Source organism: Alligator mississippiensis, chromosome 5, assembly GCF_030867095.1.
Source record: "Alligator mississippiensis isolate rAllMis1 chromosome 5, rAllMis1, whole genome shotgun sequence".
In the NCBI taxonomy this organism is placed as follows: Eukaryota; Metazoa; Chordata; order Crocodylia; family Alligatoridae; genus Alligator; species Alligator mississippiensis.
The window spans coordinates 95,459,172-95,473,258 of NC_081828.1; the positions used below are offsets into that span (position 1 = coordinate 95,459,172).

The 14,087-nt window shown below is 39.1% G+C and overlaps 1 protein-coding gene across 7 annotated transcripts in view; it reads right to left on the minus strand.

The window, feature by feature from the left end:
• CTNND2 (catenin delta 2) overlaps positions 1–14,087 on the minus strand; it is a 1,263,346-nt gene that overhangs the window by 788,019 nt on the left and 461,240 nt on the right. The window contains exon 1 of one of the 7 annotated variants that reach the window (XM_019483896.2): positions 12,626–12,943. The exons of the other annotated variants lie outside the window; for them this stretch is intronic. The gene's annotated coding sequence lies outside the window, so the exon portion shown is untranslated. Of the gene's footprint in view, positions 1–12,625; positions 12,944–14,087 lie in introns of those variants that run through there. 7 annotated transcript variants of the gene reach the window in all.

The following is a 14,087-nucleotide window of genomic DNA, read 5'->3' on the forward strand; positions in this document are numbered from 1 at the left end:
TTGAACTGGGTGTCCGACATCTCAAGGACAGAAGCCAGTAACCTTGAAGTAAATGGGTATCCCAACTGACCCTCTAATTCCTTTGGCTAGGGAAAGACATTCAAAAAGCCTGAGCCTGAATTGATTCAATCAGGTTAGTTTAACATGCCTAGGTTGAACCAGTTTGCAAGCTTACAGACATTCCCTCTGGACTGAGGAAATGCAGGCATATGCCTGCAGTGGCTCAAGCTAGAAGCTGAGGAACGCTAGAGCAGCCTTCCCCTCCTTTCCCTTTCCTTCCCTTCCCTTCCCTTCCTTTCCCTTCCCTAGTGATGAGCTGAGGAGGGGAGGTTGGGGGGTGACCAGGCCCCAGCAGAACGCTCTGATTAGGGAAGGATGTAGACCCCCACCCTGCCTGCACAGTCTCAGGCTTTTTCCCCACTCACTGTTAAAGGGGTGGGATTTTTGCCAGCCCCCAACCCCTGGCAAGCACTCTGAGGCAAAGAGGGGTGCAGTGCATGCATCTGTTGATGATATTGAGCCGTTCAATCTCCCTCTTCCTGCTTCTTCATACTGTCTGCAGAAAACCTGACAGGTGAAGAAGACAGCAGGAAGCTGATAACACAGCGTTTAGCAGCCCATGAAGAAAACAAAAGCCACTCTCATTAATTCAAGCTCTTCTTAAACAGCTTTCTCCAATAAAGGAACCAAGGGACATTACCAGCTGACCTGTTAATTAGTAGGGCTGTGTGAAGCTTTGGTCCCTGATTCAATTCAGTGGAGATGTGGCCTGATTCAGTGGCCGAATCTCCAAATCTGAATCGAATCAGAGGACCCTTTAAATTCTCTGTATTGAATCAGAACTCTCTGAATCAATTCAAAGAGATTCAGAAAGATTCAGCAATTTGGACATAGACACAGCTTTAAATGTTGTTTCTAGATACCAGGTGACTTGTAAATACTGTGATGCTGGGGCACATGGAGCATCCCACAGAAGTGGGGGGAGGGGGGTCCCCACCATGCTTGGCAGCAGACCTGTAAGTGGACCAGAAGCACTTCCGGTCTACTTCCTGGTCCGCCAGGGAATGCATTGGGGACCTCTTGCACTCCTATGGGACGCTCCATATGCTTCAGTTTCAGCTGAATCGAATCAAAGACAGTGATCTAAATCGAATAGGGTCCGCTTCAAAATACCTCTACTAATTAGCTCCAAAAAACCCTGAGCAGACACTATCCTGTCTGCCTTTGTTCTGTCCCAGTGAAATTGGAGACACAGACAGACAGACACCTCTCAATATTAGCTAGCATACCACATGCCAGCTAGGGTCTGTAGGGCTGGGGTGTGTGCTGTGGGAAATGGGAGGGAGAGAGGGGGCAGATTCCTGCTTGAGCAGCGAGTGGGGGGGAGGGGAGGCAGACTGCTGTGCCTGCAGTCTCCACTGGAGCTATGGCTAGGGAGCAGAGGGGTGGGGCCAGTCCTACTCTCTGGAGCAGGCAGCCCAGTCCAGACCAGGGCTGCAAAGCATCTGGGATGCTGGGGGATTCTGGTTTAACTTAAAGCAGGAAGGGCTCTGGGACAGATACTGCATAAACTGGTTTGACCCAAATCAGTTAAGTATGATACTACATTCAACTAGGTTTATCTCAAAGTGCTTTCAGCATTTTGAAACTGGTTTATGTGCACTGAACTTCTGTTCTGTTACAGGTTTAAACCAGTTTCTGATCACTTAAACCAGTGTATGTGTAATGTCTGTCCCTAGCCATAGAGGGGACTGGGCGAAGGGGGTCAGGTTAGAGCAGGGGCCTGCCAGGCCATTCTATCCAGCCCACGGAGCCCCTAAAAAAATTTAGAAAATTAATATTAATCTGCCCCTGGCTGCCTGTCATGTGGCCCTTGATGATTTGCCAAAACTCAGTAAGTGGCCCTCTGCCTGAAATAATTGCCCGCCCCTGGGTTAGAGCTGCTTCATGACTGTCCACTAAAGGGTCCCAGTGAAAGTATTCCAGTCTTGCATTCTTTGAAAAATGTTAATCATCTCAGAAATATACTTCTATCCTTTAAAAATATATGTTCTGTAGTTGGCATATGTTGAGGCAAGAAAAACATTCCTATTGGGGAAAGCAGATGCAAATTATGTGCATTTGTCTTTATAGACAGCTGTAGTCCCAAATTATTCCTGTCTCCTAAAGTTAATCTATTAAAACCCTATGCACAATTCATAATGTTTTTCAACATCTACAGACTAACCTGTTTAAAATTTTGTGAAGAAAGAAACTTTGTCAAAGTTGCTGTTTTGCCCTTGGATGCATTCACAGAGCAGCCTGTGGGAATCACAGCATGCAGCTGCACACACAAGCATCTGTTGAAAGAATGGCAGCACCTCAATCACACCATCATGTAGAAAACTGCCACATGATGGGGTGACAGGAAAGAGTAACGAAAAAAGCATCAGGACAGAAAATGACAGTGCCTGATCCGCAGCTGCACTTGGCTGATCCTGAAGTGGCATAATTGACAAACAAATGGGATAGCAGGAAATGTGATAGGTTTCACAGCGGGGGATGGTACCCCATGGCTATCTGTAGCCCAGTGCAATTCATAACTGAGAACACTGAGCCAAACACTGCACAACGTGAACTGTAGGGATGGAAGAATGCATAGGTGTGGTATGTATTCCTGTCCCTACACTCCCAAGTCACAGGCATATAAAAGAAGGATTGAACTGTATTAATATTGCACACTGTAGCAATTAATTCAGATTTCAAACAGTTGCAGGAACAAGTGTCCACCAGATCACCTGTACCACCAACATGAATCAGTACATCCAATATAAACTGATCTCCACCCTGCATTTCCCTTCTATTAGTCTCCACAGTTTTCTGAGTTCTCCCCTCCAATGCCCACTTATACCCCAATCCCAAAATGCTATGCCCTAAATTCTGTACCTCATGGATACACTGCTTAATCTAAACAACATCACAAACTCTGCCATGGAAACACAGTAACATGCCACACCTAAAAACACACAATTTGGCCAAGAGAGAGAAGAATTTCCTTTAAGATGAGAGCTGGTTTCTGTTATTACACAGGAGAAGCAGTTGTTGAACTTACACAAGCTAAATGTGTTAGAGGTCAATCGCAGTCAAATCATGGACAGTCATATTGTAGTCCTGAATAGCCCTAAAACAATCACCTGTGTCTCAGCCTCCCAGACCTATGCCTGGCAAAAAGCAAAACTTTTGGCTAAAGAGCAAACTTTTACTCTAGAAAACACAACCAACAAGCAACTTCTATTGCTCTCACAATGAAAATTTGAAGTTCAAGCTGGCTAGTATGGTTAACTGGCCCTTATCTATAAGCATACTTGTATGTTTAACTCATCATTGAATGCTTGTCACCATAGCAGCTAGACACTTACAGAGACAAATTAAATGAAACTGCTCACAATGGGTAGCATTAAATAATCATAGCTGCTGTCACCAGAAGTGTCAGCAATCATGGTGTCAAGGATAAAAATCAAACTAAAGAAAATAAGAAAAACTAAGCCAAACGCATACACCTTGCAACATATTTGAAACTGGTAAGACCCAGGTACTGGAATACCACCAAGAGCAGCATTTCCTTTGCTGGAGAAATCATTTGGTGAGAAAGTCCAGCAAGCAATCCAAGAGTCTTTAACTCATAGAAATAATATTGTCCCCATTCTCCTCCACTGATTTTGACTGCTGTGACATGACAGAAGAGGCTATGTAGCAAAGGAAGTTAACAGAAAGCTAGTACAGTACCTTCAGTACTAGCTTTGTTATAACAGCCTATTTCTGTTAGAAGGTGCAGAGACTTCTGGGTGATGTTCAAAGGTAATTGCAAGTATGGAGCATTACCTTAGATTAGCATAATTGATTGTACCTTCCAGCTAACCTGCAAAGGATAACCCATTCTATTCTATTGGAATCCATGTGAACCCTGCAATACAACCACCTCTTGGAGAAGTCTTCTGGGTATTAATTCAAAAGACATAGCATTCACCTGCCACCTTTAACATATGAATGCTCCTTATGCAGTTTCAGACCATACTCATTATCCTTTCACTATGCAGTGACATGAGAGTGCTCCTTCCCCTGAGCTGAAAGGACTGATTTCTGATTAGCTAGTGGCCCAATTACAGCAGTGATTCTCAACCAGGGTGTTGCAGCATCCTGGAGTGCTTTGAGATTCTTTCAAGGGTGTCATACAATGTTGTCACTTTTAAGTGGGCAAACACGATTCACAAAATAAATCTAGAGATTTTAAATAGGAATCCATAGCATTAAAACATTCTAACCTGTTGTGGTCATTCTGAGTACTTTGCAAGAGAATTGCTCCATTATCTTTCCATAGTCAAAAAATTAGTGAAAACTAAGAGTTGGTATTTTCCAAGGGGTGCCTTGATTTAAGGTTAAGAATGACAAAAACTGTAAATATTTTCATTTACAATCTAGACCTTGATTTCCCACAAAAAATTTAAGGCCATCCTTTTAGTTGGCGCACACAGTCAGGTTAATTCCTGGCATATTCCAATGCTTTTAATACATTTTACACAAAAATGAATTGGCCCTATGGCTCACATGGACTCATGTCTGACTTACTGTAGTTTCTTGGATTCAAGCTTACTAGACACTATTGATAACAAATACCATAATACTAGCACATTTATGTGCTGCAGATTCTTTATTATAGCTTATGTCTATTAATATAAATTTTAGTGGTTTTATATTATGCTGAAAAAACCCACTAAAGCTGTTAGAAAAGGTATCTGGGATTATAGCATTCTTCAGAGACTTACTTACTTACATATTGTGTAATGAACATCAAGGTGAGTGTTAGATGAGCATCCTAGTGAAGATTCCTATCTAAACTCAGAGCTTATGTCAATAGCACTGTTTATAACGTGTCAAGAAATATCTGAATAAGTTTATGAGCACAAAAAAGGGGGAAAGTACTAACTGATGTCTTAGATTTAAGATATAATATTAAAAAGTAGCAAGTTGTTAATTTATGATAGACAAATAGACATATCTGGGAAACTAACAGATAAAAGTAATGACTTCAACCATTAAACACAATTTTAATAACAGCCAACTATTTATTGGCACCTCAGAAAAATGTTGATATTTCTGGAAATGGGAAGCTGGAGAGATGCCCTGATTTGCCTGTAAAAGTAGACAAGAGAAAAATCCTTATAACTAAACTCCAAAAAGGAAAAGTAAAGGTGAAATCTATACTTCATTATCCTATGGGTGCAGCTAATTCCCCACACTGGCAACTGCAATTTCATTTCATATTTCAGTAGTGAATACACAGTCTCACTGTAGCTTTAATAATTCTGATGTAAATTACTAGCATGGCTGTACCAGAGCATAAATGCTCAAAATCAAGTGAAGCAGAAGAAATTCATGAAGAAGGAAAGTATGATTAATGTAGGGGTTACTCAATAAATAATCATGTGTGGTATTCTTCTCATTATATGAAAAAAATATAGTCAAATAAAACTACTGTGTTTCTTAAAATGCCACATGTATGTTTCTTCATTGAATAATTTGGAGAACATACTATTCACCTAGCGCCTGATTAGCAAGATGATTTATCAACAATGAATTTGTGTGTCTGTGCATGTTTTCAAATAGAGGGAAAAAATGGCTCCAGCATATAAAATATTCCAGCACTTGTCTTTCCAATGTGATGTTAATTTTCATGATTATTTAAGAGGAAACAACAGGTTGCTATGGCATTAGTCAACATGTTTTAACATTTATTTATGACAGCCCAAGGCTTGCATAGTTTATCTGGAAAATAATGTTCTTGCTTCCTTCCCCACCCTGCTTTTAATCACATCATCCTGACTGAATGATTTCAAATGCAGTATATGTAAACATAATAGATGGTGTTTCATCTTTTCAGAGTATGGCTCCATTGGCTTAATTTTCAACATTTACAGCTGTACAGTTTTGTTCCAGATGGAAAGAGCACCCTTTTAAAACGTCAAGAATGCCTGTTTCAAACAAAGGCATAATAAAAAAAAATTCTGGAAACCAAAAGATTTTTTTCTTTTCTGCAAATGGTGATGTGTGAATTCTTCCACATAGGTCTGCATGTACATATAAATAGATGGTTTAAATCAGGATAGCTTCACTGAACTCAGCTGAACTACCGCATCTCATCACAGCTGTGACTGGCCTTAAAATTTACTGCATTACATCCACTGGGTGAGAGACAAAAGAAAACAACATCAGAACCAAGTCACCCAAGAAAGCCTCTTTGGTTCAGTAGGTACAAATTCTCCTCTCCAATGGCCACAGAATTCCACATTAAGGTTCCACAATTCAGCCTGACTTTTCCCAGCCAACCACATGGTGAGTGGGATCAGTACTGAAAGATGAGAAAGGCATGTCTTTCCCATATGACTGAATGGCAGTCAGGTGTGAAATTATTTTAAAGGGTCATAGCCCAAGGTTACTGGGCACTCCCCAGCTGATGATTTTGAATGTCAGTCCGAGATAAAATAGGCAGTGCAGACCAAGGACTGTTGAACAGGTGGTTGCACAGAGGTAGATGGGGAGGGAATTGCCTGTTACAACTTAAGTACAACAAAGAGAATTAGCTCCTGACAGAAAACAAACAATTGTAGAGGAGCAAAGTTACTTAAATATACACTAGCACCAAAGAAGCACTATCTCTGAATTGTAGCGCTAGCTCACTGAAAGGTGGTCCAAAGCCAGTCCAGGCATGGGAAGCCAAATCTAGGGTAATGCAGAGTAAAGGGATATAGTATTGGAGGCACCTTTTGCTAAAGCTCTTGCAAGAGGTTTCCATCTCAGAACTCAACTTTCTTCTCTAGATGTAATGGTTTTCTTTGTTTTTTAAATCATTTGCAGCTGAATGACTTATGTATTGTCAGTTTGCAGAACAGAAAGCACACGAGACCATAAGCAGTTTTTATAATCTGGGTGATGAAGGTCACGGACAGTTCACACTGGACTGGGCCAATTGGTAACAGGGACTTGGGCAATCTGAGGAAAAAGCATTAAAAATAATGACAAACCCCCCAGAAGCATGCAATGCTATCTCTTCATTTTTATTATTTTTATCAGCATTTTAGCCATTAGAGTCTGCCTGATAGTACAACCAGTGAAGGGTGACCCTCACCAGATTCTGGCTTTGCCAATTGTCCAGGCAGAGTAACTCCCTTAACTTTAGGATTTAATCTTGTTCTAGAGGTAACAGCACTGATTTTTTGGGTAAAGCTTTAGGGGCTCTCTTATCACCACCACCACCAGCAAGCAATGTGAGACTGCCTAGAGAAAGAAAAGGCCTTCAAAGAGAGGATTCTTCCCATGCACTAGTTTGAAGTACCTGGGCTAAGACACCAGTCTCTTCTAAGAATGTGAGTTAAGATCTAGCACAGCTCCTTGGCACTTCCATAAGCATTAGGACACGTTTATAAGCCTGTAAGCTGAAGCACCAGAAATCAAAGGACAATTTCTTCTAGGCCATGTAACACTTCACAGGAAGTACAAGGGGACCAGAAGCCTGATGTTTCACTGGGAAAAGTGGTGGTGCAAGATGTCAGTAAGCTGGAAACGGAAGGGCTATTTTTACCACACTGGTCTGTAGGTATTACCACTACTTACACATGAGAAACAGAGAAAGGTACCGATGTGAGCAATTACAGACCCTCACATCATGGCTCCTCAAACTGTTTGCTAACCAAGTCACCCATGCTTCACCAGTATAAGCAATCTATGCAGTTAGAATGCAGCTACTCTGTACAGTAGACATGGGGTGGGCAATTATTTGGGACCACAGGCCACACAGGGAGTTATGACATCTAGACTAAGTCATGTACTGCACCTATGTCCCGCCTGGCCAATGTCCACGTCCAGTTGCTGCCTCTTGTTGGTATTGCCGGGGCTAAATCACAGGGCATATGAGGCAAAGCAGAGAAATACCAGGTACAGGAGAGCAATCACATGTCCCACAGTTATTAAAGCTATTATCTCCTTCTAGCTTCAGCTGCCTTGATACAGTCCTCCAGTCATCTGAGGAGGAAGCCTCAATTTCAGAAACTCCAAATCTGCCACAGTACCGAACCTTGGCTACAGAACTGTATGTCAGATTCCAAGTTTCCATTCACACAATAACTTCCAACTCTCACAGCTACAAAGAAAACCCTCCAAATGTGAATCAAATTAAAACCAGTTAAGTGATATCTGCCCAAGTCACAGACAACCTGAAACAACATCCTGAACTGACCTAGTCATCACAAAGGGTTGTTGAATGTTTGAACCTAAGAACAATGTAAATGTTACCAATTTCAGTACTGATAATTTTAGCAGAAACAGCCAATTAATGTGCTTATTCTACAATCTGTAAAGACTAATCGCACCTTTCCTGGTGCCAAAGACCCCAGCTGTGACAATTTCTAAAACTAAATTCTGCAGCTTCCACATGAAATGTTACAGCAGAATAAAAAAATTAAAAAGAGGATAGTATAAAATAAGGGCTATACACTAAAATTAAGACCAGGACTCATATTCTGCATAATTTGGTTTGCCTGTTTGGCTGGTGGTGGGGACCTTGGGAAGATCATCAGGTCCAGCTGCTGCACCAAGCAGGAAAGGTAACTAGGGTCAGGTGACCCCAGCAAGATGACTGTCTAGTCTCCTCTTGAAGATTTGTAGGGTAGGTGATTGTACCACCTCTACAGGGAGTTTATTGCACAGTCTGGACACCCTGGCTGTGAATAAGTTTTTCCTAATGTTGAGCCTGAATCAATCTTAAAGGAGTTTGTGGCCATTACTCCTAGTTTTCCCCTCAGGTGCCTCAGTGAACAGTTGCTCACTGAGCCCTTGATATACTCCCCTAGTGTAGCAGTAAGCTGCTACCAGATCCCCTCTCAGCCTTCTTTCCTTCAGGCTGAAGAGTCCCAGATCCCTCAGCCTTTCCTCGTATGGCTGGCCGTGTAAGACTCTGATTATATGCGTGGCTCTTCTCTGGATTCTCTCAAGCTTGTCCATGTCCTGTTAAAGTGTGATGCCCAGAACTGGATGCAGTACTCCAGTTGCGGTCACACCAGTGCTGAGCAGAGTGAAAGAATCACCTCCTTGGTTTTGCTGGAGATGCATTCATTGATGCAAGCCAGAGTATTATTTGGCCTACTGGCATCGCGCTGCCAGCTCACATTCATCCACATTGATAGTAGGTCACCAAAATGTCAATATGCTTAAGAACATTACAATATCAAGGTCCTTTGCTTTGCAATTTGGTCCGTCTTGCTGTGGAGTGCACACAGTTGTGCACAGGGCACATGCAGTGATGGGGTGAAATGTAACGGTGTTTTGACAAATACATTTTATCCCAATCAGAACCCTGATACAATACAAAAGGTTCCCGATCAGCTAGTAGGAGCCTTGGAGCCCTTACACTTCTGTGGAGCAATATGAGCATGCCTAACATTCATCTACTTCTGAAAAAAAAAATCTATTTTTCTGTCTTTCTATCTACCTACCTACACACTTCAAAATTCAACATTAAAGAATCTCTACCACCCATTTCCCAGAGCACTCAGCCTTAGTAGAAAACACCATAGACATCTATCAATTTTATCTCCCAGCTCAAAACATATCACATCCATGGTTCTCCATGATCACTCCAGCAGCCAGATACACATGTATGTAGCAGCATACAAACATGCTCCGTTGGATGGGGATTCAATTCTGTTCAGAGATATCTACTATCCCCAGGAGGGGCTAACCATTTTTAGAAGTACTGGGTTATTATTTGGTTATTTAATACATAGCACCCAAAAGACACAATCAGCATTAAGGCCCCATTGTGCTAAGGGGAAAAAAGTCTCTACACTGAATAATTTATAACCTAATGAAGCACTTATAGCCTGAGGGGGGAAAAGAATGTGACCCTTTATTATTAAATAAACTTCTCAGATCATTATTTTTGCAATGAACTTCAAAGAGATCCAGATTTACCCATTAATCCACACCCAATTCACACATGCAGAGTTATTGCCATTCCTGGTTCAACACCAGGGATAAATTTGACTCCGTAAGTCTATCATGTGTAGCAAGAGAGGGTAGGCACAGACATTCAAAACGCTGAGGGGGAATCAATCTAAGTTATTGGGTTTTCTGAGAAAAGTGTAGTTTAGATTGGTAGTGAAGAGCAAAACATACATTTGCCCTTTGGTTGGGTGGGGGGAGGGTGAAAATCTTAGACCAGGTTCTGCCATTTTTAAACTGGTCTAGGTATGCCAAACTTCTGTTCTGCCTTCTGGTTTCTGATGACTTATACTGGTAAAAGTGTAATGTCTATACCAGGCCATGAATAAATATAGATATGCATGCAAAGAACCATAAAGTACCTCAATTTATAAATGTATTTGCAATCTATCAACAACCTTCAGCCTCTTGAAGTATTTATTTTCCAATTTGACTAGAGTTACATACAGAGCCCCTGGCATAAGACCATGTGAGTGACCTCATTCATTGATTTGCTTCCCCCGCCCCCACACCTGATTCAGAAAATCAGAAATGAAAAATATATTTAACTCCTGAAGCAACTCCATGTCTTGCTTTGTCACCAAGCATTTCACATACCTTCTCTACCACCTCATTTATATGGCTGTTTTTTTATAACAACCAAGAGTAAATATGGCTTTTATACTGTTTTATTTTGCTTTTAATAGAAACATTGGAGAGTTTCATTTCAGAAACTGACAATAATATATCATGCTTCACTTAGAAACTTGATGAAATAATCCTTGGTGACAGACATGTTTTAAAAACACTAATATTACACTCTACAATATATAATCTGAGGCATCCTCAGCATATCCATTCTGATAACCCACAGATATCACATAGAGTTATCTATTTTCTTTATAATCTGACTAATGTCTCCCTTTGCTGGGGAAATAAAACTTGCTAGTAGTTCTGAAGGGAGATTTAAAAAGTGTCTGAATTGACTGGGCAACACCTAAATATAGAATCTCAATAAAGCATTAAATTAAACACCTTTCACATAAAAGTTGTATTGTAACAAGTCAAATATAACTTTCTTGCATTTTTAAGAACTGGAACACTCAAATTAACATTTCTTTTATACTGTATATTGTGGAACACATTTTTTTACAACACTTAGCATCAAATTCAACAACTAAACTAGAGTGAATTAAGAAATATTTTGCTCTTGAGATTAGCCAACCAAAATAATAAATTTAAGAGTTATGATGGTTTTAGACATTTTGTACAGTTTAAACTCATAATTGAAATCTAACAAGGACGGTTGTATATACTATAAATTATATGTTAATACCTTCCTGAAATGTGTTCAGTCAAAAGGAACTTGATAGCTTTTCAATGAAGGACACCTTAACCTTCTTTGCTATGTAAGCACCTTAAGTTTGGACTAAATATGATTTGCAGGGTATACAAGGATGTGTGCTGTTTTGTTTTGCATCTTCAGAATTTAATCTGAAGTCAGCCTTCTTCTATTAAATAAAAGTTTCCCCTTAAGATGTTCACCCATGAGTTTCCAGGCAAAACTTGAAAAGAAAGGGTGCTAGAATGTTTTTAATAAGGCTAATTACCATAATAGATTTATAGATTCATAATAAGTTAATTTAACCTAGTGAGAAGTCATTCACATTTTCCTATGATTGTAACAGTATATGTAAAACCTAGATTATAATCATGCATTGATGTCACTAATCTTCTAACAAGCATCATGTTAGCTGAAGTTTACTGAATAAAATTCTAATCTGTGACACTAGCATCTTAAGGGACATAGATAATTATAAGAGGGAACGTATCTGTCTCATTGTCACCTGTATGGACTTAGAACCAGGAATACACATATATCACTACAGTATAAAGCAGTCATTGAGAACAAAGGTTTTCTAGGGAAAAAGTATAAAGCAACAGGTTTGTAGCTCAAAATATTCAATTATGAAAAAGGTATTTTGTAAAAGAGCCATTCACTTAAATTATCTGATTTCTATGTTGATAAACTGATTTCCTTGAAACGTCACTTAAAACAATCTGAAACAAAGAAAACCACAATCAAAGAAACTGCTATTGCTATTTACTCTTTTAGAACAAAACATATTCTAGACACCAAACTAACTTTACTAGAAAAATAACATTTACTTATAGGACTTTATACAACTTAAATGTCACAGTTTTTTCCTCTTACTTTTACACTCTGCTTCCCAAAAGTAGTTGAAAGAACTAGGTAAACATCACTAATCACACACCATTTCAATGAAGTTGGACTTATCAAGGCAACTAGCACTCACAATAAATATTCTTGCTTATTAAAGTTTGAAAACCTTGTTTTGTATCAAGTTTTCTAAAGAATACCAGAAAGCCATTACCAATGGATATTTAGCAATGATTGTAGGGTTGGATTTTTGTTGTTTTTGTTGGTTTTTTGGGGATTTTTTTTTTAAACACATATCAATATCAATTTCAGAAAAAAAACACAAGACCAAAAAAAAACAACAGTTCACTAAACTTCAAATAAGCCTGACAAAGGAGCAGAGTTCATACTAAATTAAATAACACCCAAACTAATTTATTTTTAACTTTTTACCTTGATTTTACACTTTGAAAATTATTCTTCCTTAATCCTTAGGAAAACAAGAAGTCTCCCCAACAGAGCTTAGGAGAGAGATTAATCCCTCCTTTCCAAAGCAGTAGTTCAAGCAGGTCTAGACATTTTTTCCCTTCATCACTGATAAAAAGAAACTTCGAAGATTTTAAATGGAGAATGCTGTAGACCATCCCGAACACTCAGGAAACCCCAAACAGCACTGTTCTCTTTTTGGTTTCAGCATTCCAGCATTTACAGTAAAATGAAACACAAAATAATATCCATTAGAGCCACCACCAGCCCAGTGGTTGCAGTCTTAAAACAGAAAAGAATAGAGTTCAGTCAGGCACAAAGGTCTCCATGGCAACAGTGAATTTAGACCCCCATTGGCATTATTTATGCAACATTTCATCACAAAAGGACCCTCCCACTAGCCTAGCTGCCAAATTCTACAGTTTTCTAATCTCTCTTTTCCTTCAATTTGTATCTGGCCCTTAAGCTATTTGTATCTCAACACAAATATCCCACCCTATTGTAAAATAAACTCAACCTGTCTTTTGGCTTTGCTGTTCTGTATTTCAAAGATAGCAAATGCAGTTTAAATCCTGGAGAGTTTACATTTAAAAACACTTCTACTTTGATAACCAAGATCCAGAGTTTGCTAACAAAATTAAATTTTGCCTTCAGTTTAAATACGTTTTTTTTTTTTGCTTTTAGTAAATAATTTTTCTTCAATATATAATAAATATAATAATTAAAATATAATAACATATTAAATAATGTGCAACTAGGAACTGAAACCCTGCAGAAAAGTGTTTCAGAAACTGCATTATTGGCAAAAGTATAAAGCAAAGCAGATGCCACATTATTAAACTGGCCTCTGCCCATGCCCCACTGATAATTTTTCATGTTTGCAAAGTAGACATTTTCTTTGCATTTTTAAGTATTCTTATTTTGCTTTGTATATTTATGATAAAGCCAATGCCCTTGATTTATTTTCACATTGTAGTATTAGCTACCAAAAAAATTAAATTAGACAATAAAACACATTTCTAGCTGTCACTACTCCTACAAGTATAGAAGTATGCCTTTTGGGGGCATATATTATGATGTCTCTCTCTTTCTCAACTGTCTTGAATGTTTTCACCATATGACCATGAAGAAACTGTTATATTTTTGTTTAAATTTCAAAATGTTTTGGATATAAAACTTACTATAGTTTTGCTCTGACAACTGAAAGGAATTTAAAACCATAAATATTGGAACAAAAAGGAAAGAAGCAGATGGACAGTGAATTGATTTCCAATACTTTGGCACCCAAAACTCCAGGACCTTCACCTTGCTAACTGCTTACATATTGTACTGATTTTATACATACATGTCCTGTAGCTCCACTAGGATTGACACAGTTATTACTCACATATATTCGCTTCTGCCAGTTTGGGTTCAAGAGGTTTGGTGT